The 25,740-nt window shown below is 45.9% G+C and overlaps 1 long non-coding RNA gene across 12 annotated transcripts; it reads right to left on the bottom strand.

The window, feature by feature from the left end:
* Positions 1 to 207: 207 nt before the first annotated feature.
* On the bottom strand, positions 208 to 20,618 carry LOC102155572. 12 transcript variants are annotated; one of them, XR_005384283.1, is made up of 10 exons: positions 20,466 to 20,618; positions 16,703 to 16,907; positions 8,297 to 8,434; positions 5,932 to 6,059; positions 5,051 to 5,389; positions 4,522 to 4,585; positions 4,127 to 4,275; positions 3,222 to 3,641; positions 1,131 to 2,777; positions 208 to 853 (listed from the first exon to the last, which is right to left on the bottom strand). It is a non-coding gene; the product is annotated as an uncharacterized LOC102155572 (long non-coding RNA). The 12 variants fall into 12 exon arrangements; XR_005384278.1 differs by having other exon boundaries at positions 209 to 2,549; positions 2,642 to 2,777; XR_005384284.1 differs by having other exon boundaries at positions 209 to 2,777; positions 4,127 to 4,312.
* Between the last annotated feature and the right edge of the window lie 5,122 nt (positions 20,619 to 25,740).

The following is a 25,740-nucleotide window of genomic DNA, read 5'->3' as shown; positions in this document are numbered from 1 at the left end:
CAAAACAGATGAACCTAGCTAAAGGGAAGGAAAAATAAAATAAGATGAAGATAGGGAAGGAAGCAAACCATAAGAGACTGGTTACTATAGGAAACTGAGGGTTACTGGAGGTGGGTGGGGAGGTGGGGTACCTGAGCGATGGGCATTAAGGAAGGTGCGTGATGTAATGCACACTGGGTGTTGTATGCAGCTGATGAATCACTAAATTCCACCCCTGAAACTAATAATATAGTATATGTTAACTAATTTAAGTAAAACATTTAAAAAATGGTAGCCTTTCATTTCCCAACTTCAGGGAAGTGAACTGTGCGTGGAAGGCGAAAAAGAGGTGAAAAAGATCACATTTCCTAAGGCGGGAGTCCCTGCTTTCATCCTGGAGCCTTTGGTGGCCTCAGGACCATAAACCTTGCCTTATCTCCTGACCCCACAGATGGGTCCCTCCCCGGTGTCTCACAACACTGGTTACTTATTTTATTTTATTTTTTAAATCACTGGCATCACTTTGTAATCTGTTTGTTTTGCTCTTCCTCTTAAGATTTTGGGTCCTCAGATCAGGGGCTGTGTTGTGACTGTGTGTGTTTCTCTCAATGAGCACAGAGAAGGCATTGATCACAGATTTGATGAGTGAATAATTGAAGGGCTTACGAGGAGTGGACAATGGTTTATTTTCAAGTCTGGCTTCTCGAATTCAACACCACCTGCAGGCTGCAGGTATGTGTGTGTGAGGGTACAACACAGGGCGGCGATTGTCCGTACAGCTTTGTCTGGACTCGGCAATGAGTCTGAGAGCAACGAGTTCCTAACTCCTTTGTTCAGCTCCAGAGGCCAGTCCATGGGCTTTACTCCATGTTCCCTAGAAAAGAAAGTATGCTTTTCTCTGTCTGGCTTGTGCTTCAGGTCCAGACAGGGTCCCCTTCTAGCTCCTTTGCTATGGAAAGAGAAAGGTCCCTTCAGATCCCTACTCCTAGGGCAGGTGTTTCCCAGGTGGGACACAACCAACCCTTTCTTCTTTTTTTGGCCTCCCTTGGCATATTTGGGCTCCTCTTTGATCTATTGTTTCATGGATACTGGAAGTCCCTTGAAGAATCCTCCCTTGTTTACCCAATAGCAATGAACTCTTAACAACAAACCATTTCTTGCCAGAGTTCTTCAGTGTAGCCTATAGGCTGCCCTGCGAGACTGCCTCAGGGAGGTGGCAAGGTGGCAGAGAGGCTTTCTGACTTGGAGTGGGGTGTCACACTTTTGAGGAAGATGGAGGCTGCAGGTGGAGACCTTGAGTTTGTGGAATTGGCTAGTAAAGAGAGCAGGGTGGAGTGATAGGTGGAAGGAGGATCGGATCAAGGGCAGACTTTGCATCCTGCTGGGGGGCTTTGTCCACGTGTAAGGTTAAACATCCACGTCAGTGAGTATTTTAAACTCTGGTGAAGTGAAAGCTACAGGGCACGGTGATGGAGCCAAAGGGAAAAGCAAGCAAGGCACTGGGCATGGCAAGGGGAGCTCAGGGGGTGAGGTGGGGCCTGGGCAGTGGGTGGAGGGGCAGAGAGGTACAGTTCTGAGGAGAAGAGGTCAGGCAAACAGAATGGCAGCAAAGCTCCCCAGGAGATGACACAGTGGAGGCCATGGAACAGCAGTGTGGGTGGCTTGTGGGAGTTTCACCCCCAGTCCTGCATCAGTCACCTGGGGAATTTAAAAATATACTGATTTGGGGATCCCTGGGTGGCTCAGTGGTTTAGTGCCTGCCTTTGGCCCAGGGAGGAATCCTGGAGTCCCGGGATCGAGTCCCACGTCGGGCTCCCTGCATGGAGCCTGCTTCTCACTCCTCCTGTGTCTCTGCCTCTCTATGTCTATCATAAATAAATAAATAAATCTTAAAAAAAAAAATACTGATTTGGACCTTTCTCCAACTGGCCTGGGGTTCAACCCAGGTGGGTCTGGGAGATTCTAATGTGCCAGCTGTTTAAGAATAACCACTTTGGGCTTAGGGGAGGGGGCAGTATTTTTGGTGGAGGTGGAGAAGAAGAGAGGGCTGATGGAGAAATTGAAAATAATAATAATATGTAATGTCATGTATTTTCCTAGTTCTTTTCTTCACATTTCTCAGACTCTAATGTGCAGATGAATCCCCTGGGGATCTTATTATACTACGAGTTCTGACTCAGTAGGGCTGGCTGGGGCCTGACGGTCTGTATTTCCAGCACGCTCCCAGGGGAAGCTGCTGCTGCCGGACCACATTTTGGTTAGCAAGGCATAAGGTTTACAAAGTGCTTTCATGTTGACCTTCTTGTTTTGCATCTGAATTATGATATGAGGCTCATTATTGGGTAGATCTTGCTGTCCTCATTATGCAGACAAGGACTTAGAGATTAAGAGAAGGGAAGAGGGGCCAAGAGGGGCTCTGAAAAGCGATGTTTGGTGATCCTTTCGGGGCTCCCAGCCCAATACTTTACACCTGCTCCACACTTAACTAATTTCCTCAGACCACACACCTGTAAGTGGTGAGCCCAGGTCTGACTCCAAGCACAGAGCGAGATCTTTTGGATTCCAGCAGCCTTCTCCAGGACAGGAAAGAACTTTGTTATTACCGAAAGGGAGGGTGAGTAGGAATAGGAGCTTAGAGACAGGGATGGGCATCTGGACACACCGTTATAGGGAATCAGCCAAGGGGTGGGGAGAGAGGCTGAGCAGGTGGCATTAGAGCCAACTCGCTGCTGGCCCTTCCTCAGTCAGCAGTGGATGAGATCCTCTGTTCCCTGAAGGGGGATGTCTCCAACTGTGCCCTAAGTGCAAGCCGAGAAGGCATATGGATGGACTCCCTGCAGTCCGGGAGATGAGAAAGATCATGATTTAGGCCAGGGTTTGCCAAACTTGAATGAGCATCAGAATCACCTGAGGGGCTTTTCGGACCCAGAGTATGCCCCACCCCCAGAGTTTTAGGAGGTCTGGGGTGGGGCCTGAGAATACGCATCTCCAACAAATTCCCAGATGATTCTGATATTGCCAGTCCCAGGGCCCCGCTTTGAGAAATACTGGAGCAGTCCCCTGGCCACAGATCCCCTGAAGGTCAACGAGGTCAGTGAGGGCCAGAGCAGGCTGTTGAATCCTAGTGCCTTGTGTGATAAAGTCCAGGGAGTGAAAGTTTAAAAGAGGCAAAAGGTAGCAATTTGATGGGCTCAGTGGGGGGTATAAATTGGCAAAGTCTGAATCCTTGTCCTCTTGTTCACCTTTGAATCCACTGCGACTGGGAGAAGTTGCTGGCTCTTGGAGTGATGGTGATGACCCCAGGGAAGTGAGACTTTTCTGGGGAAAGGTCAGCTTCTGCAAAAGGGATGCCATGAGAAATGAGGTTTGGGATCTTGCCCTGATGAAGTAGAGCAGGGGTTACTATCCAAAAAAGGCAGCTGCAGAAGAACTTGCACGTGCCAGGGTGGGGTGGACTGGACAGGAGCCCCAGAGAGGGCAGGAGGAAGGACAGGTGGGAAGGAGATTCACAGAGCGTGATGCCCGCATGGGTGGACCAGCACTCCCTACTGACTGGTGGCCAGTGAGTGATCACAAATGTCATGCTTCCTTCCACTTGTCTGCAGTTGCTGGTCTTTCAAACAACTCGCCCTTCTGTTACCTCATTTGGCCTTTCAGCATCCCTGTGAGTATGTGAAGAAGATTCTCTCACTTTAGGCTTATAGATAAGGAAATAACCACAGAGGGAATGACATAACTCTCCTGAAGAGGCTGGGGCAGCTGCAGAGCTCGGGTCTTCCTATTCTGGGGATCCTGATATTTCCGGAAGCTGGTGAGGGCCTCAAGTTGCCTTGCTTTGAGGACAGGCCTGGGAGTGACTCAATGGACACAGTGGGATGGGCTCAACCGTGTCTCAGGGATGGACCCAACTCCCTGGAAGGGCTCATTGCTGAATTAGTTTGGGGAAGAGAGGAGCCCAAGGTGCATTGCCTCAGGGGATGGGCGTTTGGGGGAGAGGACCCAGAGAAAGAAGAGAGGTGGGGAACATTTCCATAGGCCCCAAGGAGGACAGGGATGCTCTTCAAGGTCTAGTGTTACTATAGCAATAGTTCTCCCCCTTGAAAATGGAGAGGGTGCTGGGAGCCCTGCACCCTGTACAACCTCCTACCTTTATGGCCCTCCACCTCTCTCCGCTTCTGGTCTCTTGCTGCCTGCGACTGGCCCTTGCATCTGCTGCAACTGTGGCTCCGCCATACTGCCGTGACCCGTACTGCTCTCTCCTTCCTGTGTACAGCTCCACTCCTTGGCATTCTCCTCCTGTGCATTATACTTAAGAATTCTTAAGGATGAAGACCTAGTTTGAGGATGGGCACAAGGGTGGGGTCACAGTCCGCCTCTCAGGCTAGTCTAGCAAACCGAGACCAAGGTGGTGAGGCGATCTGGTGCAGAGCAGGTGTTGGGGCTGCCAGAGGGCATGGCAGGTCCTCAGAGTAGCACGCACCATACCTTGCAAAAGCAAAGCAGACCCCCTGTCCTAGGGGAATTTGAGAAGAACTAGCATACCTGGGCAGGTTTCCAGAAGTTTCCAGGATTTCCAGAGAGTGAGATGAGATTTCATTTTCCAGACCTGAAAGGGTAAGTGTGTGGTATCTGGAGCAGCCCACAAGACCATAGCTGGGCGAAGGGTGAGGTGGCGCTGGATAGGGTAGAGGGACATGGCAATACGTGCCAGGTGATTGGGCTAACCACCCCTAAACCCCTCCTGCCTGGGGTCTGTCCTGCTCCTGGCTACCATGGCTGGGCTGGGCTTGCAGGGAAGGGTCTGCAGGCTTCAGCTGTGGGATGAATGTCAGTGACGGACTGACCAAGGCCATAGGGGGCAAGTGCAGATGGATCCACATGCAGCAGACCACAAAACCACCATGTCTGCATGGAGAAGGGGCCCTCACACATAACACACGCATCAGGCCCTGTTTTCAAATGAAGAGAATTCCATTCTCACTTGTAAACTCCCAAGTGCTGGCAAAAGCACCTCATCTGTGAACATACTTCTAAAGCCACTTCAAAGAAGACTCCTGCCCGAGGGTCTTACCTAGTGTTTCATCAGAAGCCACAGCATAGTGATAGAAGGAGGGGGTGCCTGTGGGTGGTGAGTCCTTGGAGAATATTCCAATAGAGGCTGAAGGGCCGCCGAGCTGCCATCCCAATCAGGGGTGGCGAGTGTTGGCTGGAGGCAGGGGGAGGGAAGGGACCCTGGAGTCTTGGAGGCCCCTCCTCAGTCTGACACCGGATTAGACATTCCAGCCTCTGCCTTTACCAGGCTTCCCATTCCCAGGGCTGCCAGGAGCAGGAGGGGCCTTCACGAGGCAGTCCTGGTGAGCGCCTCGCTGTCCTGTAGGTAAATGGCAACTCGTTCCGGAGGCCCAGTTGTCTGAATGCAACATCATTCAAAGCAAGTACAAAGAGGTCATGTGTGTATGTCGTAGCTATTTCTCGTACAGCCTCTCCTACCGAAATGCACTAATGGCAAAGTAAATGTATTCTTTTATTGTTTATTTTTTTATTTTTAAATTTATTCATTTGAGTTAAAGAGACAGAGCATGAGCAGAGGGAGAGGGAGAAGCAGACTCCGCACTGAGCAGGGAGCCCACCTCGGAGCTTGATCCCAGGACCCTGAGATCATGACCTGAGCTGAAGGCAGTTGCTTAGCCAGCTGCACCACCCAGGCGCCCCTAAATGTATTCTTTTCAAGTCCCTTTGTCCAGCAGTGGTACCACTCTCGTGGAGGATGGTTTCCTACACTGGGTTATAGTGATTTGTGTTTTCCTCTGGACTGAGCTATTTCTAAGCAGGATCGTGCTTTTTAATAACGACTTCACCTTGTCCTTGGCCACCTTCTTAGACAGACATCACCCCAGGGGACCCTCACGCTTTGGGAGGGAGACAAACTGGGCATCACTGTTATATACTCACTTAGTAAGTGTGGATTAAATTTCTTGCCCAGGTGCTATGCTGTCGTGGCTTCAAGTCCGGGCACCGCTCATCACTCCCTCTGTGGCTTTCCACAGGGCACTTCACCTGTCCACACCCAGGGTTTTCATCTATGAAAACATACAGTTACCGTGAGACTTAAGAGAAAATGTATGATTGATATATATGTATATAGAACCTTTAGCACAGTACCTTTCATCTAGCAAATGCTCAAGAGATGGTAGGCATCATTACTGTGAGCAGCAAGCCTGAGCCTTATTCCTGCGTAATATTATTTATTATTACGCATTGAGCAATTGCTAAGCCTTGTGTTACCTGCTTTGCCTCAGTTACTATTCACAAACCTCTGCAAGTTTTTTTTTTTCTTCTTCTATTTTACAGACAAAGAAATGGAGACCCAGAGAAGTTAGGTTTGGAGTTAAATTGGGGTAACGTTCTCTCAGTTTGGCTTACTTCTGAGCCGCCCAAGAATGCAAAGGAAATATGAGTTATGGCTACAAAAGAGCCAGTGGACAAGCTCCCAGGTCCTTCTTCCCCCAGATCTGGGGTCATTTCAGCCCTCAGTCTTCCACTTGCTTGGCTAGGGGCTGGGCCACATCCACTCACCTGGGTTTACCTGTCCCCCCGCCCCAACCCCCGGGGGAAACAAGTCCTTTTGCTCCGGGTCTAGTTTCCACAGCCTCAGAAAGCAACAGCAGTGTGCCAGGCCCACCTCCCTTGCACGTAGAAGATGCTCAGGAATCAGGAAATATCACAGAGAACATATGCAGACCTGGAAAAGGCAAAGCTCCGTGTTTTATATGTAGGAGTTTTGAAGGCAAAGATTTCAAGGGATGCAAAAAGAATTATAGACCTTGATCCGAAGGGACTTAATTCGAAAGCACTTTGTTTAGAGACCAGTGGGAAGCTAATATTAATAATATTGACTGCATCTTAGGTACTTTGCCAGATGAGCTCAAGGTTTTTCCTTATTAAATCCTCCCAAAGCTACAATGATAATGATCCTCTGTTGGCTGCAGAATGTATTATAACTACTAGAGGCAATGAAAAAGTGTCAACTGTGATCTGCTCCTCCACCCCCCGCAGGACTCTGCAAAGGTGCGGGGAGGGTGAGAGGGGAGCCTCCCTCCCCCAGGCTCCTCCACTGAGAACTCGGCCCCGTGAAGCTACAATTATTTCCCCCACTTGACGTCCGAGCGTACAAGGTTCAGACCCTTGCTGTGGCTCAAGATCACATAATTAAATTCCGTGGCAGAGTTAGGATTAAAATGCACCTTTGTCTGGCTTTTCCTACTACCCCACACCACCAGGTGCTGTTTCATGCACTGAAAGTTCTGGAGAACTGGGTTGATTTTTAACTTTACTGTTGACCAAGTGCATCACCCTCGGCAGAGACTTCCCTTCTCGGTCTCTTGCTGGGTTTTCCTTGTCGCCTGAATGAAGGAAGCCTGTCTTCACCTGGCACATTCTCTCAGAAGGAAGAGTAGGAAGGCTCAGAGAAGCTACAGTGTGGTGTCTTCTGAAGGTGCTTGGGGTCAAGGTTATACTGAATACAGTACGAGCGGGCGATCCTGAAAACGTTTGAATTGATTATTTGCAAACGTGTTTTTTGGCCACAGGAAAATGTGATGAGAGTGGGGATGTTAAGTTAGTGCAGAAGGAAAGTCAGATTTTGGAGCATATATTCTGTCTTTGGGACTCTGGACCTTGAGAGAGATATTTAAATAACTGAGTGTGCTGACTTCTTCCATTTTCATTGAGGTGTTTGGCAGCAGGGAGGCAACCTGAATTGGATCATTCATTCTGTTTTCTTGATGTTAAGGTTTACTCGCACACATGTCCTGAGCCTGGGAGAGAAGCGTTAGCCGGGCTTGGTGAATTCATGAAGAATGTAGCCTTGCCTGTTTTATTTTATTTTTTTAATTGTGCTAAAAAATACCATTTTCACTAATTTTGAGCATACGGGTCAGTGGGATCAGGTACATTCACGTTCATTTTGACCATCACCACCATCCATCTCCAGAACTATTTCATCATCCCCAACTTGGTAGCCATTAAACACTAATTCCTTATTTCTCTTCTTTTCCCAGCCCCTGGTAACCACGATGCTACTTTCTGCTCTACGATTTAGACTACTATAGGGACCTCTTATAAGTGGAATCATCTAGTATTTGTCCTTTTTGTGGCTGGCTTAGTTCCTGAACATCATGCCCTCAAGATTCACCCAAGTTGTAGCCTGTGCTAGAGAAGTTCCTTCCTTTTGTAGGCTGAATTGTATTTTGTTGTATGTACAAATCACATTTTGTTTTTCTGTTCATCAGCTGATGGGAGCTTACGTTGTTCTCACCTTCTGGCTGTTGGGAATAACGCTGCTGCAGATTTCAATCTTGTCTGCTTATTTTCACATCTGTGTCATTGTTCGTTTTGAGAATTCATACTCTTTCCAGTATCCCAGACTAGGATTTGGGGGTCCTCTTTCATTACTCTATTGTAAAGCCAAGAAAAAAATGATTAGAAAAATGTTTCTGATGATAAGCTTGTGGGAAAAGCTACTTTGAATCTTGCTATTAAATTGTCTACTTTTAAAATTTTTAAAAAGATTCTTAAATTTATTGATTTGAGAGAGAATCCTGCTTTGAATCTTGCTATTAAAATGTCCACTTTTTAAATTTTTTTTTAAGATTTTATTTATTTATTTGAGAGAGTGACAGAGCAAGCATGAACAAGGTGGTGGGGGGATGGGCAGAGGGAGAGGGAGAAGCAGACTCCCCTCTGAGCAGGGAGCTGATGCAGGGCTTGATCCCAGAATCCTGGGATCATGACCTGAGCCGAAGGCAGAGGCTTAACCACCTGAGCCTCCCAGGTGCCCCCACTTTTTAAATTTTTAAAAAGATTTTTGAATTTATTGATTTGAGAGGGAGAGAGCAAGTGAGAGCACAGCAGAGAGGAGGGTCCGAGGGACCGGGAGAGGGAGAAGCAGACTCCCTGCGAGCAGTGAGCAGGATGTGGGACTCAATCCCAGGACCTCAGAATCATGACCTGAGCTGAAGGCAGACGCTTAACTGACTGAGCCACCCAGGAGTCCCAAATTGTCTACTTTTAATTCCTCTTCAGGGCACACCGAGCTATTGATCTTTCTGTTTGCTTGCCAACACGTGGTTTGTGGAGAGTGGAGTGACCCATTCCTGCGCGATGTGGGGCTCCCAGCTCTTCTGCTCCTTTATAACATTGTGCACATGTTCACTTGAGACTGGCAGCTGCCCTGCTGCATCACTCTCTGTCACTTCCCTCCCTGTATTTCAGATTGAGCTTCCAAAGCCCCAAGCAGCCGCCTGGTTGAGAAGTCTTAAAAAAAAAAAAAAAGAAAGAAAAAAGAAAAAGAAAAGAAAAAGAAAGATATCAGTTCATAAAGAATAGTTCTATTGAACTCACTCTAAAAAGTTTGACTTTATTCAGGCCTCAACCATAATGCCTCATGAACCCTTCCATCTGGGGATCTTTCTGCTTTGCAGTTCTCCGTGCCCTACACGCTCAGTTTGTTGGGATGGAGGAGGAGGGGTAGTCTTGCCTTGTGCTTCATCACAGTTAAGTTATTCTGGATCTCAAGAGGCCTCGTAAATCTGCTCCCCAGATGGAAGTCTCCATAAAAGGCTCCTCTCTTTGTGTGAGTCTCAGATTTCCCTTTAATTAAAATTTAACAAATGGATAATCAAGTGAGGTAAATCGCCATATATACATACATGGCGATTTTTAAGTGAGTCCTGTTGTGAATTCTGACCTCCCTCCTCAGTTTATGAGTAGCCATGTCTACAGTAGGTTAACCGGCAAGTCCTCAAACAAGTCAAGGATAAGCCAAAGGTCTATTAACTAACACACAGCTTTGAGTAAACAAAATGTTTCCAAGTCTCAAGGCATTAATTATTTATTTCTCCAAAGGAATTTCATAGCATGAGTTTGAGTTTATTAGGGTAGTTTATAAGAGCCTAAGGTTTTATTTTTCTTTCTTTTTAAAAAAAGATATTTTATTTAAGTCATCTCTACACCCAGTGTGGGGCTCGAACTCATGATCCCAAGGTCAAGAGTCACATGCTCGACCAACTGAGCCAGCCAACTGCCCCAGGTTGAATCTTCCTTCCTTTCTTCCTTACGGAAGGGAAGGGAAGGAAGGGCAGTGATGGTGGACGGGCCGGTATGGAGGTCGTGAGGGACGGGTGAGTGCGTGTAGGGGATGGTCTTGATTCGTAGGTGAGGGCGGGAGTGAGGTGGTTACTGTAGTCTGTCTTGCTTCTTCTTTCTTTCTTTCTTTCTTTCTTTCTTTCTTTCTTTCTTTCTTTCTTCTTTCTTTCTTTCTTCTTTCTTTCTTTTTTCCTTCTTCTTCCTAATTTTATTTATTTATTCATGAGAGACACACAGAGAGAGAGGCAGACACATAGACAGAGGGAGAAAAGCAGGCTCCCTGAGGGGAGCCCAATGGGGACTCTATCCCAGAACCTGGGATCATGACTTGAGCCAAAGGCAGATGCTCAACTGCTGAGCCACCCAGGCATCCCTTAATTTTTCTTTCTTTATTTTTTTTTTTAAATTTTTATTTTATGATAGTCACAGAGAGAGAGAGAGAGAGAGAGGCAGAGACACAGGCAGAGGGAGAAGCAGGCTCCATGCGCCGGGAGCCCGACGTGGGACTCGATCCCGGGTCTCCAGGATCACGCCCTGGGCCAAAGGCAGGCGCCAAACCGCTGCGCCACCCAGGGTTCCCCTTAATTTTTCTTTAAAGAGGTTAAGGGAAAGGTAGACTTGGAAGCCAAACCAAGGGTCTCACAGTGTGACCTTGGGGGTGAAGGAGTGACCTTGAAGTGAAGAACAGAATCTCAAGTGCTGGTCTGGGGTCACCTTCCCTGCCCTGCAGACCTGGGAGCTATTTGTGCATTTGGGACTGGTGGTCTAGTGGCCTGGTGGCCTGGCGCTGTGTGGGGCACTAACTCAGGGAACACACTTCCAATCTCTAGGTCAGAAGCCTCACAGCAACTTGGTGGCTTTCAGGTCCTCTCTCTCCCCACACCAGAGCTGGATCTAGCCTCCACCTTTGCTGTGGCTTTGTGCCACTGGTATAAAAACCATTGTGAAAAAAAAAAACAAAAAAAAAAAAAACAAGAACCAAAAACAAACAAACAAAAACCATTGTGTCCTCTTTCTACCTGGCACACAATTCTCTAGGCCTTTTATAATTTGTTTTTATTATTATAAAAGGACCACATATTGACTGAGACAGTTGTAAACAATACAGAGCAGGGCAAAAAACTTATCCCTCTTCTTCTGGCTTCTCTCCTATCATCACAGAATTGGAGGTGAATCCTTTTGATTTCTGATTATATGGAAGTGCAAATCATATGCCAGATTGTTTTATATTAAAGCAGTGGAGTCATATTTTACTTATTGTTTTTGCAATTTGTTTTTCACTTAGCAATATATCATGGAAATCTTCCCAGATCTATGTATTGAGACTTAAATCATTTGAGTTGCATAATATATGCAAAAATTTGCTATGATTTATTTATTCTTGTGGATAGACTTTTCAATTGTTTCTCTTTTTTTTATTTTTTTATTTTTTACTGTTATAGATAATACTGCCACCAAAAATCCTGTGTATAAGTACGGAAGTTTTTATTTCTGCAGAGTATGTGTCTTGAAGTGAGATTGCGGGATATGCCCAAATTTAACTTTAACATATGTTGAAACAGTTTAATTTTCCAAAAGCAGAGAAATTCACACGACCACCAACTATGCTTAAGAATGCCCATTTCTTCACATTCTTACAAATACTGATGCTGCTCCAGCTTGTCAGTTATCTCATTATTGTCTCCATTTAGAATTCTCTGATCACTAGTGAGACTGAGCATTTTTTCTGTAAACTATCAGTCATTTGCATTTTTTCTCATGTGACTGTGTGCTTATATGTTATTTTTCATATTTTTTGGTTGCTTCTATTTTTATTGTTAACTTATATGACTAAAAAAATTAGTGACATTAACTCCAAGGCTGTCAAAATGATAACAAGTATTTTCTTCCAGTGTCTGTTCATCTTTTGACTTCGTGATGTCTTCGGTGATGCAGATGCCATGGCAAAATATTTGCAGTCAGATCTCTCAATCTTTCTTTTTTCACTTTTGAGATTTTTGCTTTGCCTAACACCTTCTCTATTTCAAGCAAACTTACCCTGTAAGTATTTGATTCTAAAACTTTTATTGTTTATTTTTGATGGTATAATTCTTATTCTGTCTTGGATTTTTTTTTAAGATTTTATTTATTCATTCATGAGAGACACAAAGGGAGAGAGAGGCAGAGACACAGGCAGAGGGAGAAGCAGGCTCCATGCAGGGAGCCTGATATGGGACTCGATCCCGGATCCCCAGGATCATGCCCTGGGCCGAAGGCAGCGCTAAACCGCTGAGCCACCTGGGCTGCCCAGAATTTATTTTTTAATATGATATGGAGAAAGGGGCATTTAATTAATTTGTTTTCTAGATGCTTTCCAGTTATACCAACATCATTTATGAAATAATCCATTATTGATATTGGATTGATTTAATATATTTTCTTTATCATATAGTTAAAGTTCCTGTACACGCTTGTCTCTGCTTCTGGGGTCTCTGTTCATTTTTTTTTTCTCTGTTCTTTTACATTGATCTATTTGTCTATTTGGCATTGTTCTTATGCTAATTCTACAGTGTTTATCATGGTTTTAATCATTAATTTTAATACATGGAAGGACAAGCTCCCTTACCATTTGTTTCAAACCGTCTTTGGCGGGGTTCTGTACATGTATTCTTCATAGAAATGTTAAGATGATCTTATCTAGCATGTAAACATTTTCTTAGTGTTCTGATTAGTATTTTTAATAAATCATTATACTAATTTCGGAAGATACATTTTATTTCATTGTTTTCCCATCCAGGATCATTTTGTTTTATCTTTCAGTAAAATTCCATGGCTTACTTAGTTTAAACTGCATATGTTTCTTATTACATTTATTCAAAGATACCTGTGTTTTCTCTTCTATTATGAATAAGATGACTTTTCTATTTCCTTAAGATTTTGTATATTTATTTATTTTATATTATATATTTTATTTATTTATTTATTTATTTATTTATTTATTTATTTATTTGACAGAGAGAGAGCAGGAGCAGGGGAAGGGGTGAAGGGAGAGGGAGAAGCAGGCTCTTCCCTGAGCGGGAAGCCCGACATGGGGCTCCATCCCAGGACCTGGAGATCAGGGCCTGACCCAAAGGCAGATGCTTAACCTACTGAGCATTTATTTATTTTAGAGAAGTTTTAGGTTCACAGCAAATTTGAGAGGAAGGCACAGAGATTACGGATATACTCTGCCCCCATACATGCACAGCCTCCTCCATGATCAACATCCCCCACCAGAGTGGGACTTTTGTTGTGATTGATGAACCTGCACTGACGTATCATCATCACTCAAAGTCCATAGTTTACTTTAGGGTTCGCTCCTGGTATTGTGCATTCTGTGGGTTTGGGCAAATGTCTAATGACATGGAGGCATCATTATAGTATCATACAGAGTATTTTCACTGCCCTAAAAATCTGTGCTCCGCCAGTCATCCCTCCCCTACTTGGCAATTCCTGATCCTTTTACTATATCTAGTACTACTGTTTCCAGTGATACCTTTCAAGAATATCATAGTGTTGGAATCATATAAGATGTAGACTTTTCAGATTGGCTTCTTTCATTTAGTAATATGCATCCAAAGTTTCTCTGTGTCTTTTCATGGCTTGATAGCTCATTTCGTTTTAGTGCTGAATAATATTCCATTGTCTGGATGGACCAGAGTTTATTTTTCCATTCACCTACTGAAGGACATCTTGGTTGCTTCCAAATTTTGACAATTATGAAAAAAGCTGCTACAAACATCCATGTGCAGGTTTTTGTGTACGTGTATATCCTCAACTCATTTTGGTAGATATCAAGGAGTGTAATTGCTGGATTATAAGAGTATGTTTACTTATTTATTTTTTTTTGAGTATGTTTACTTCTGTAAGAAACTGCTAGAGTGTCTTCCAAAGTTTAAGTAGCTATATTATTCTATATCTCTACCTGCAACAAATGAGAATTCTTCTTGCTCCACATCCTACCAGCATTTGGTATTGTCAATGTTCTGAATTTTGACCAGTCTACTAGGTTACTGTTTTGATTTGCATTTCCCTAATGACATGATGTGGAGCATGTCTTCATATGCTTATTTCCCATGTAGATAATTTCACTGGTGAAGTGTCCATTAAGGTCTTTGCCTCGTTTTTAAACCAGGTTGTTTGTTTTCTTATTGCTGAGTTTTAAGAGTTCTTTGTGTATTTTGGTTAACAGTCCTTTATCAGATACGTCTTTTGCAAATATTTGTTCCCAGTCTGTGGCTTGTTTTCTCCTTCTCTTGACACTCTTTTGCAGAGCCAGAGATTTTAATTTTAATAAAGTCTAGTGTATCAATTCTTTCATGGATCATGCCTTTGGTGCTGTATCTAAAGAGTCATCCAATCATGTCCAAGGTCATCTAGTTTTATGTTATCTTTTAGGAATTTTATAGTTTTGCATTTTACATTTATGTCTGGGATCTATTTTGAATTTGTTTTTATGAGGGATATAAGGTCTAGGGTTTTTTGTTTGTTTGTTTGTTTTGTTTTTTTTTGCTTGTGATGTCTAGTTGGTCCAGCACCATTTGTTGAAAAGACTGTCCTTATTCTATTGGATGTCTTTGCTCCTTTGTCAAAGGTCAGTTGACTATATTTATGTGGGTTTATTTCTAGGCTCTCTATGCTGTTGATCTATTTGTCTATTTTTTTTAAAGATTTTATTTATTTATTCATGAGAGACAGAGAGAGAGAGAGCAGAGGCAGGCAGAGGGAAAAGCAGGCTCCATGTAGGGAGCCCGATGTGGGACTCGATCCCAGGACTCCAGGATCATGACCCGAGCCCAAGGCAGGCACCAAACCACTGAGCCACCCAGAGATCCCTATTTGTCTATTCTTTCGCCAGTGCCACACATTTTGATTACTGTGGCTTTAGGTAAATCTTGAAGTTGGGAAGTGTCAATCATCTATTTTTGTTCTCTTCCTTTAATATAGTGTTGGCTATTCTGGGTCTTTTGATTCTTCATATAAACTTTAGAATCCATTTCGTTAAGCACAAAATAATTTACTGGGATTTTGATTGGGATTGTATTGAACCTATAGATCAAATTGGGAAGAACTAACATTTTGACAATATTGAGTCTTCCTATTCATGAGCATGGGATATCTTTCCATTTATTTAGTTATTTTTTGCTTTGGTTTACCAGAGTTTTGTAGTTTTCCTCATATAGATCTTTTATATCTTTTGTTAGATTTATACCTAAATATTTCATTCTTGGGGTGCTAATATAAATGGTACTGTGTTTTTAATTCCCAGTTTCACTTATTCATTGCTGGTATATAGGCAATATATAGATTGATTTTTGTATAGTCATCTTATATCCTGCAACTCCATTTCTGTTTTAAACTGGTTATTGGTAGAATAATTAAGAGCTTTTGACTTCTGTGCATTTGTTATATGTAGCTACCTTGTCAAATTCTAGTATCTATAATAGGTTTTAAAATTTGACTCTTGGTGTTCTAAGTATACAATCATTGTATATATTCTTATTTCTTCTAATAGTTATTCTCCTTAATTTTCTTGTTTTATCACATCAGCGAGAACTCGTAAAAGTAAACTGAATAATTTTGATGAGGGAGGCATGTGTATTGTATGTCTTAGTCCAAATTTGAATGGAGTAGCTTTGGTATTTGCTTAGTTTAATGTCTATCATTGGCTTTTGGTAAACAGGTTTTTATCACACTTAAAAAAATTAGGAATAGCTCCTGAATTTTATCAACTGCCTGTTTTTCTCTAACATTAGTAGTATTTGCCCCTCTTCAAATAAGCCTCTCATTAAGAGTCCCACTTTATTTTATTTTTTACATTTTGTTATTTTTAAAGTTTTTATTTTAATTCCAGTTAGTGCATAGTGCTAAATTAGTTTCAGGTGTACAATATAGTGATTCAACCCTTCCCTACATCACTCGGTGCTCATGACAAGTGCCCTCCTTAATCCTGCCCCCTATTTCATCCATCCCCCCACTCCCTTCCTCTCTGGTGACCATCATCAGATGGTTCTTTTAAGAGCCCCTCTTTAAAAATTGTTGCTATTGGGGGCACCTGGGTGGCTCAGTGGTTGAGCATCTGCCTTTGGATCCTGGAGTCCCGGGATGGAGTCTTACATCGGGCTCCCTCCATGGAGCCTGCTTCTCCCTCTGCCTACATCTCTGTCTCTCTCTCTCTCTGTATCTCTCATGAATAAATAAATAACATCTTAAAAAAAAATTGTTGCTATCAGCTGGCAATGAAAATTCCACAGTTCTCAATGGATGTCAAACTTGGATGACCTGCTGTATCCTCTGGAGGCCCTGGAGGGTGTCAGCTTGGAGAAGTCACTTATACATCATGGGGCAGGGCACACAGCAAGACGGAAACCAGGGCCTTACAATGAGGGGTGGAGGTGAGTGTGTCATTCCTGAAGGAGATGGGGGAGTGCTCAAGTAGAGTCCAGGAAGTAAAAGCAGGGTGAGGAAAGCAGATTGCCAGCTGTCATCAATCAAAATGTCAACGTGAGCCTGAACGACAAGGGTGGAGTTGAGGGTGGAAGCGGGTAAGATCCCTCACCAGACTTTGGGGAGAAACTTGTGGAGCAGATACCAGCTGAAGTCATGGGCCCGCCCAGGTGAATGAGGTAGTAGGAAATGGAGCTTGAGAAGCAGATGCGGGTCGTCCAATTAATCCCCTTGGCTTACCGCACCTTCTTAAAAACCCAAGAACTTGTTTCCTTGTCTTCTTTTGGTTTGTCTTGAAGACAGAGTTTCAGAGGCACCTGTGAATAATACACTGGCTGAAAACTTTGAATAAGACACACAAAACAGTATTTCCCAATTATTATTAGATGCTTTCATCTTTTATAAAGAGAGAATTATCTGAAGGAAAATTTTAAAAATAATTTTAAAAAATTTTGTTTTTTAATTATCATTTTAAAAATAATCCTTATTTAAAAAACAAAACATTGACAAAAAAAAAATCTGACCTGGAAAACAAAGAAAAATATAAAGAAAAAAATAAGAACAACTAATAATTCTGTTCCCTAAAGATAACTACAATTGGCTTGTTAGTGTATTTTCTCCTGGTTTTTTCCCCTGTGATTTGCGATCATATGGAATCTATGTAGATAAGCAATTTCATTGCCTTCTTCACTATTGTCATGTCATAGGCATTTTCTGGTGTGATTCAGGTATGGAATCAGGAGCTCTGTGTTCCCACCATCTCTGGTACCTAGCACAATGCCTGGCAGATGCACAAGGAGCTTATTTGTTGAATGGATGTTAATTAGGTCATTAAAAAGTCTTTGTGAGGGACGCCTGGGTGGCTCAGTGGTTGAGCATCTGCCTTCTGCTCAGGGCGTGATCCCGAGGTCCCAGGATCAAGTCCCACATCGGGCTTCCTGCGAGGAGCCTGCTTCTCCCTCTGCCTGTGTCTCTGCCTCTCTCTCTCTGTGTCTCTCATGAATAAATAAATAAAATCTTAAAAAATGTCTTTGTGAACACAGCATTGAATAGCTGCATGAAGTTCTTACAGACATGGCCTAATTTACAGAAGTATGTGAGACCACCTTGCTCCCCCGCTGCGTGTCTTCCCATGCCTCAACCATCCTGAATCTCTCTGAGGATCTGGGGAACACCAGTTCTCCTCACTTTTCCTGTTTCATGCTTGATGTGTCCTCTGCCTCCTGCGCCCCACTGCCCACCCCGAACTTGTCCTTGCCTTGAGGTTCCAGCTTAGCACACATTCTGGCAAATCTGCCGTATGCCCACCCTGCATTGGTTAGAGTCCCTGTCAGTGGCCCCACAGCACCCTGGCTTATCACTTATGCTCCTGGTTGCAAACAGAAGGTGCAGTCTAAGCAGGTCAGGGAGGAGACTGTGGGGACAGATCATTTACAAAGGTGTAGGCAGGGTGACGGAAAGCCAACAGAGGAAGGTGGAGCACTCCAGGCTAGCACAAGGAAACCATAACCAGCTCTGCCTGAAGGAAGAAAGAAAAGAAGGGGTTCCTGGGGTGCAGAGAAGACTCCCAACAGAAGCTTGGTAGAGGTGCACACGGGCTGACACCCTGTGGCCTGGCAGGGAGGGTGTCCTTCCTCTCCTCATTCTCCCATCTCCCGCTGGAGTCTCCTGCTCATCAGCACCGTGGACACCAGGAGGCAAGAGTAGGACTGTGAATGGCCAGCAGCCTGGAGCTCAGAGCAGGACGGAGAGGGGGGGTGAGTGCGCCTGGAGGGCAGAGTGTCCAGCATCTACTGCTCACCTGTCCAGCCCTTGTCCAACTGTGTGACCCTGCACATCTGCCCCACACAGTCTCATGGAAGATCCTTGGAATTAGGAACCATGCTTTATCCCCTTGTAAATATATCCCCAGGAAATAACATGAAAGGGGAGGGGGGGAGTCAGTAACGTGCACAGCAATTCACAGTACCATTTTTAAGAATGGGGGATTAGAAATGTCCCCAAATAGGGAAGGAGTCCAGCAAACCAGCTAGGACATGTCATTATACAGCCCTGAAAGGATTCTCAGGTGGGCCCCGTTAACACATGTAAATGGGGTCACAGGATAATAAGTGACGAAGCCAACCCCACTGATTATAAATTTGTCACAGTGTGTAGAGGTGTCCTCTATAGGGAGAGATTAAAGGCACTTGTGTTCACAGTAGCTAAGAAATGCTGGCCAAATGTCACATCCTAAAGTTTAAGAGAAAATAACAAAGGTCTGATTGAATTGTCAGAAATGTTAGTGCAAAGTAGCTAGAGTAATTAGGACGTGCACAATACAAAAAAGGGGGATGGCAGCTTATTTCAGGAGGCGCTGCCAGGAAAAGCCACTTGGCTTTTGTCAGCTGTTCCCTCCGCCCCCCAAACCTCCAATATCCTAGTTGATAATGAAACTCCTTTTCCAACACCCGGTGGTGGGCTTTGGGAGGAATTTGTTGGCTACACACAGCAAAGGGTCTTCAAAGTTTCTCAAACTTTCATGTGCATATGAATCACCCCAGGGGATCCTGATAAATCCCAGATTCTGCTGCTCTAGGTCTGAGAGGGGCCTGAGATTTCCCCCTCTGAACTAGGTCCTATAGAAGATGGGAACACTGCTGGGCTCGACCAGGCTTTAAATAGCCAGGCTTTAAATTGGTGGGATTATTTGTTTTCTTTTCTTTTCTTTTTTTTTTTTTAACACCTTTTAAAACGTCCTTGCTGTTGACAAATGTGCAAATTACACACTCTTTGTCACACACCCTGCTTCCAGATTCGGACACACCTCTGACAGTGCTGGTCTTCTGGGTTGAGAATCCCAGTATCTTCTGGGCATCTGTACCAGCCAGAAGGAACTGGGTGAATTTTCCTTTTAAAATAGGCATTCCAAAAAAAAAAAAAAAAAAAAAAAAGGCATTCCAAAAAGGATACCTTTTGTGTTCAAATAAATATATTTATTTATACATAAATATCGTGGGGAAAACAATTTCAAGGCACATGTGATTCCCGTCCCTTTTCTTCCCAGCCACAATTATTTTTCTGATTATCATCACGTATTTCTCACACTATCTTCATGTGAGAAACTTAAAATTCTCCTTGGAGCCTTCCATCTTCATGAATTTCTTACAATGACCTATGGAGGTGATGCAGGGCATTAATAATATAGAATTCCAAATAATGTCCAGTGACCTGGTGTGATTCCACTACACCAGAGAGGAGATAGGTCCCCACCAAGGATTCACATCTGCTGTTTGTTTCCACAATTCTCAGGACTTGAGTCAGGCGCCCCATCAGCTGGTCTTGCTGTAGGACAAGTCTCCCCTGGAAAGAAATGGCATCTATCCTCCTTATAGAGCCTCCTTTTCCAGACATTTCATTTCCATTGTAATGCTCATATTTTGCACATGTCCGCAAAGAAAACACTTCTACTATGGTTTTAAGTCAAGGTGTTTGGGTTTTATTTTCTCTCCTTCACTTCCCATTAAAAAGTATCAAGAATGAGGGTCGCTGGAGGGGAGGGATGTAGGGGACGGGGGTAATTGGGTGATAGGCATTAAGGAGGATGGAATGATGGATGGAACGAGCACTGGATCTTATATAAGACTGATGAATCACTGAGCTCTACCTCTGAAACCAATAATACATTCATGTTAATTAATTGACTTTAAATAAAAAATAAAATAAAATTTAAAAAGTATCCAGAATGTACATAAAGTTCCTACTTGCAGAAGTTGCCTTTGTCACTGATTATATTTTCTAATTTAAAGATGAGCTTCTAGATCCAACAATCTAGAACCTAGAAAAAAAAATCTACATCCAACAATCTAGAATCTAGAAAAAAAGAATCACTTTACCTCTGCCTTATTTTGTCCTTCTCCCGGCCTTCTCTCTCTTTGCCCGGTTTTGTTTTCCTAGCTCGGTGTTGCTGTGGAAGGTTCTGACGGACCGTTGGCAAGTGAGGTCCTTCCTCCACCACGAGCCTGGGATCCCAGGCTTGTGCCAGTGGGTGACCCCCCCGCCTGCGAAGGCCTGAGCACATCGGAATACAAGGGCAGTGGGTGGGGATTCTCTCCACAGCTGTGTGACCTTGGCTATGCTAAATCCCTTTCCTCTGGAGACCCATCCCCTATAAATCTAGAAAGCTGTTCCCAAGGAATTATTGCATCTTCGTCCTCCTAGATGTTCAGCGAGGATGTAGGAAGAACCCTGGTATTGGATCTGGTCTCTGGCCCCTGTTCCCTACATACACGGGTTCTTCAAACACACATCCCTCATGTGAGAAGATCTACACTTAGCTCCTAAATCTGTGTGTTTGTGCAGGCACAAATACACACACACACACACACACACACACACACACACACACACACACAGAGAAACACCAAAAGTAAGCACCATCAGTCAACAGGCCTTTGCCTGGAGCTACTTCTTTGTTGTCTCTGCAAGAATATCGCCTCTAGCCAGGCCCAAGAAATTTAAGTAACTCACTAATAAATACTTCACATCTGTTCAGTGTTCTTATTCCTCAAGCACCTACTTATTCTTTTGCCACCCAAGCAATTCAATATGTCTATATCAACATCTGCCTCTCTCGCGCTCCTTTAAAAACTGAATACCCCCCTTTTAAGCCCCGTGAACCACAGTCTTGCGACCCAGACCAGGAAATAACCTGGTTCATAGACTGTGGAGGGCTGGGAATAAAGCTGTCTGCTGAACCATCTGCTGTTTCTTAGCTGTAGAAAAAGAGGATTTACAGGTTTTGGGGGCAGATTATTTCTAGGGGCTTCCAGGCTACTAATATTCTATCCCTGTTTGCATAATTCCTCAACAGGGGTTGAGACTCCCACAAGTCACTGTGACCTCCACAGAGAGTCAGTGTCCCTGAGATGCATTCTCATGTGGAAATATTCTAAAAATATGGAATCTGGAGCAGGAGAATCTGCTCCACCCGTATTCAGTCCTGCCTGCACGCTTCCAGCAGAGGGATGCACCTGGCCCACCCCACCTACCTTAGGGAGGGATGCGGAGAAAAAGGAATAAAACAAAAGTGAAGTCAATTTGCATTCAGATGTTTGCATTAAATATTAATAGGGCTTGAGGGTGAGGGTAGTTTCTCTTTTATTCAGACTCAGGTTGCCATGGCTGTCTGGGGTTTGCAGAGATGGCTCCGGTTAGGAGTGGGGGAAGCAGGAGGGAGGGAAAGGCAGCCGCTCCCCTGCACGTGGCTCAGGGTTCAGGCCCCCATCCTGTGCCCTCAATGCAGTGGCCCACACCGCCAAGAGCAAGGCCAAGGAACGGAAAGCCATGGAAGTTTCCAGCAACAACCAGAGAACATCTGGAGGCCAGTCTTCAACCAATGAAACCCTTTCATGCTATAAAAGCAATGATCCGAGTTTGGGGTCAGGGAAGAGTCCCAGGGGAGGGACAGGAAGGAGAAGAGTGGTGGGGAAGGGGAGCCCCGGTGCAGAGGAAGCCGGATCCGAGTGTCCCTGTCCCCTGAGTCCCTGGTCGGTGGGGACCGGAGACCACGGTCAGGCTTTTCCTTAGCCAGTGCTTTCTGGAGCAAATTCATGAAATCAGTACGGGAGAGTGGGGGCTAGGAAGGACCACCAGCCTCTCTCTGGCCTCCAGCTCTTGAAGGAAGGTCAGGAGGTTGTGCTTTTGGCAACTGTGGAGGGAGCAGTCACTTTGTGCCCAAGGTGGGCTTCATGACGGGTCCATGTCCTTCCCAGAGGAAGCCCCCGAAGCCAAGTGTCCCCCATCAGGAGAGGTTTTCGTGTCTTCTTATGCTTGTCTTTTTTTTTCCTTTCTTTTTTTTTGGGGGGGGGGCTCCCAGTGCCTCCAAACTCACACCAGCTGAATGACTGTTTACTTAGCCTTCCTGCAAGGCTGGCTCTCGTCACCCACGTCTGGGCTCGTCCCTGTGTTATCCTTCATGACGGGAACTTGGAAATTTCCATCATTTCCCTATAATACGAGTCCACCCTGCAGTGGCCAAACCGCCCTCGGGTGCCACAGTCTTAGAGCAGAGATTGTCAATTCTGGCCCCCCGCTGGCATCACCTGGACACGTTTGCAACGTCCAGATGCCCAGATAACGCACAGCCCAATAACAGCAGAATCTTCAGGGGTGGATCCCAGGCTCAAGAGTTTTTAGAACTTCCCGAGGTCATTGCAGTGGCTGCCAAATTTGAGAGTTGCTGGCAGAGGGTTATGAGCACATCCAATGGCCTGGAATTAGCTGTTGGCTCTGCTGCTCCTGGAATTAGCCTGGGGCAGGTTATATGCCGCTTTCTGCCTCAGTCTCCTCATCTGCACAGAGGGAATAATACTGGTGCCAACAAGAGCACACAGTGTTGGTGCGAGGAATCATCGAGCTAATCCAAAAGGTAAAAAACACATACCAAGGGCTTGGGCACTGGCTGCCACAGGGTTAGTATTTTAGAAGTGTTAGCCATTTATTACGCTGGGGAGCATATCTCCAGTGGCACGGGCGGGATGGTGCGGGAACCTAAGAAGAGGTATAGAGAATTGAACCTATTTCTCCTTTAAAGGAGGCAGCTTTGTTGGAATATGATGGGTGTCTTCAGATTCCTATCAGACAGAAAAGGAATGTGGTTTGTTTTGCATGACTGTGAAGGAAAGAACAGGGATTCAGCAATGGGAAGTTTCCAACGGAGCCATTTAGCAGCAGGATGGATTGTGTCGTGGGGAGTGAGTTTCCAGGCTCTAGGGGTATTCAAGCAGCAGTGGGACAGTTTTTGGTGGAAATGTCATAAACGGAGTCACGATGGAACGAAAGGACCCGCAAGGCCTCCTCGAGCCCGTACCTGGCATGTCCTGAGCGCTACCAAACGTTAGCCATTAGTGGACGTTCTCTTGCAGTGGACGGGGGCGGGCAGGGTGGTGTGGGTGTCCTCGGCGAGTCTAGAGCTGTGTTGAAGGGAGCCCCGAGGTCAAGCCAGGGGGAGTCAAACCCGTTCTCAAGTCAAGGAGGTGAAGCTGGGCCAGGCAGCAGAGCTTGGTCCAGGTGGGCCTGGAGCAGGGGTGGATGAAGAAGCCAGCCATGGGGGTGAGTGGGTGCGGGTCTAGGGTGTCTAGGGCTGCTGGGCCCCCAGGCTCTCCTGGTTGAGCTCTGGACACCAGGTAGACGGAGGCAAGTGGACATGTTCTCAATCTGAAGCTCAGCCCTGCGGCTGGCCTCCTGCACCCCAGGCCACTGCCCCTTCCCCCTGCACCCCCTCACTGCCCCTCGCCTCCCCTTGTACTGTGTGGTTTCCTGCCGTGCACCCTCTGCTTGGCGCGGCCTCTCCGGGGCCCATTCGACCTGCCCTACCTTTCTCGGCCGTGTGGACGGTGCTAGGCATCCCTCGGGCACCCTGCCATGGGCACCCAGATTCCCCCAGCCTGCTCCCCCTGCAGGAGGCTGCACCGTGCCAGCCCCACCTCTGGGGCGCCCTCTGCACCCCCCCCTCCCAGGGCCTTCAGTGCCTCTTGGGCTCATGCCCACCGGCTGCTCCGGGCCTGCCCTGGGGCCCCGCGGCCGGGCCTCTCCGGGGTGTTCTGGACACACCGGTGGCACCTGTTCCCTCCCTGCGTCCTGGCGAGCCACCTGGGCCCCCGTCTCAGAGGCACCCAGGTCCCTTCCATGCATGCCCCCGCTGGGTCCCGAACTCCCGCCTGCCCCAGGAGAGGCCGACCCCCCCACCGAGCCCCCCCTCGGACTCCTGCCCGGGCCAGCTTCCCTTCGCTCTGTTTTTAGCTCCCTATCACGTGGCAGCGACAGCTGTTCCGAGTCCCTGCCGCCCTGCTCCCCGCTTCTGTCCCCCCCCAAACCCGCCTTGTGCTCGGGGACCCTGTCTTCCCTTGGCCTGTGTACAGGGATCCCCTCCCCGGCCTTTCCCTCTCCTCCCGCTCTGGGCAGGCATGGGGGGTGGGGGTGGGGGGTGGGGGGATGCTTTCCAAGGCTAGGCCCTCCCTCTGTGCCCCTGACTGTGTCCCCTCTTCTCTCTCTGCCCCCCTGCTCCACTGTCACCTCTTCTCACTTCAGCCCTCATTTCCCCTTGGCTCTGAGTCCTGAGACTCACTCCGATTTCTTTCTTTCTTTTTTTTTTTTTAATTTTATTTATTTATTCACAAGAGACACACACACACACACACACACACACACACACACACACACACAGAGGCAGAGATGCAGGCAGAGGGAGAAGCAGGCTCCCTACAGGGAGCCTGACCTGGAGCTCGAACCTGGGACTCCAGGGTCACGACCTGGGTCGAAGGTAGAGACTTAATCACTGAGCCACCCAGGCGTCCTCACCCCGATTTCTTTTGCTTTAAGGGACAATGAGTCACAAAGCCCGGCTTTTGTCCTGTGCCTTGCCTCCCTCCTGTCCCTAGCATTTCCTTCATCCTCCTAAGTGGGGTACCTCCCCGTGTCCCCAGGACCCAGCTGCACTGAGCTAATGTCCCTGGAGTATGCCTGGCCCTCTCCCTCCTCCCTGGGAGACAGCCTCCTGAGGTAGAAAAAGCACTGACATTGGAGGCAGCCACTCAGGGGTTTAAATCCTGGCTTTGCCCCATATTGTTATATAATCTTGACCCTCACTTGGCACATTATTCGTCTCCCCAAGGAAGAGAAAATGGAAGCACCTAATTCCCTGGCTTGCTGTGAGTAGTAAACGCTTATACTTGTAAAGTGCCCAACACAGTTGGTGCAAAATAAAAAATACTCCCCTCCATCCCTTGCGTTAGCTAATGCGGATTCCTTCACATGCCATCCACCCTTCAAACCTGGTCATGCCTTCCCCCTCTACCTGTTGCGCTCACATCCCTCTACTTTGCTCTCTGAACCTTGTTCCTCAGTCATAGTGGGTGCCCTGGTCTACCCTGTGTCAGGATGTGTCAGGATCACTTGTCTGGCCTCTCATGAAATCAAGAGCCTCGAGGGGCTAGGATATTGAATTCACCTTTGGATCCCTCTGAAGTACCTATCAGAGCACCTACACTTAACAGCTATTCATAAACAGTAAGCTTAAAAGAAATTTAGGGGTGCCTGAATGGCTTAGTCCATTAAGTGACCTACTCTTTTTTTTTTTTTTTTTTTTTAGTGACCTACTCTTGATTTTGG

The sequence above is a fragment of the Canis lupus genome, chromosome 35 (assembly GCF_011100685.1).
Source record: "Canis lupus familiaris isolate Mischka breed German Shepherd chromosome 35, alternate assembly UU_Cfam_GSD_1.0, whole genome shotgun sequence".
NCBI classification, from domain to species: domain Eukaryota; kingdom Metazoa; phylum Chordata; class Mammalia; order Carnivora; family Canidae; genus Canis; species Canis lupus.
This window is presented reverse-complemented; position numbering and strand designations above follow the sequence as displayed.